The sequence below is a fragment of the Cynoglossus semilaevis genome, chromosome 12 (assembly GCF_000523025.1).
Source record: "Cynoglossus semilaevis isolate Cse_v1.0 chromosome 12, Cse_v1.0, whole genome shotgun sequence".
Lineage (NCBI taxonomy): Eukaryota > Metazoa > Chordata > Actinopteri > Pleuronectiformes > Cynoglossidae > Cynoglossus > Cynoglossus semilaevis.
Window position 1 is genome coordinate 1,516,234 of NC_024318.1, and position 841 is coordinate 1,517,074.

Below are 841 nucleotides of genomic sequence, written 5' to 3' on the forward strand. Positions count from 1 at the left end.
TTATGAACCTGCAGAAGCTCCGCTAACCGCTAACCTCTGGCAGAGCGATCGATCCCGGAGTCAGAGGTTATCCCCGAGGTTAAGCCTCTGTAGATGATGAGACGATGGGATGGGCGGGGCGGGGGTATCAGTTGAGGGTTTAAAGGTATCAGTGAGGGCTTGTGGCCGACTCTATGAGCAGCAGGACTGCACCTTTAATCTTTGTGTCTGCGATCATGTGTGTTTGTGTAGCAACAAAAAAAACAACATTAAATGAATCCCAGTTTTTGTCCCCTGAGGGTCTGAGGTTTATGAGATTTTTCTCTTTCTCGCTGGCCGACCTCAGTGACCCTTCACTTCCTGTTCATGGTAGCGCTAACCTCGATTCCTGTGTGTGTTGCCAAGAGAGCGGCAGAAGATTTGGATTTGATGAGAAGATGTTTCAGGCTGAATTTTGGTTTGAAATGATTCAGAAACATCTTGATCATTTATTTCCGTAGATCATAAACGTCTTCAGTTGATACGACTGTTGTCATGACTTCACAGCAGCTCAGTAAAAAAAACAAAACCACATCATCTACTTGGCACTGATGTGACAGTCGGCCATCTTGGTTTTGATCTCTCAGGAACAGAAGTCCTGACCTCGTCATTGTGGGTCTTTATGTCCTGGATATTAGACTTTTTATTTTTTTTACTCATCTGTTTTACATGTTCAAAGACAGTACATTAGCATGTTGGGGCTAACGACTAGCATGTTTGGAGCTAACGACTTTAGCAGGTTCCTGAGTTACTGCAGCGTCAGCTCTGATGTCCGGCTCCTTCAGGTGATTCAATTCATCGATCGCTCTTTCAATTACATTTA

General features: G+C 44.5%; 1 protein-coding gene across 8 annotated transcripts in view; it reads left to right on the plus strand.

The window, feature by feature from the left end:
* The window catches only part of ccdc88ab (coiled-coil domain containing 88Ab), a 62,664-nt gene that overhangs the window by 18,671 nt on the left and 43,152 nt on the right, over window positions 1-841 (plus strand). The gene's annotated exons all lie outside the window — the stretch shown is intronic.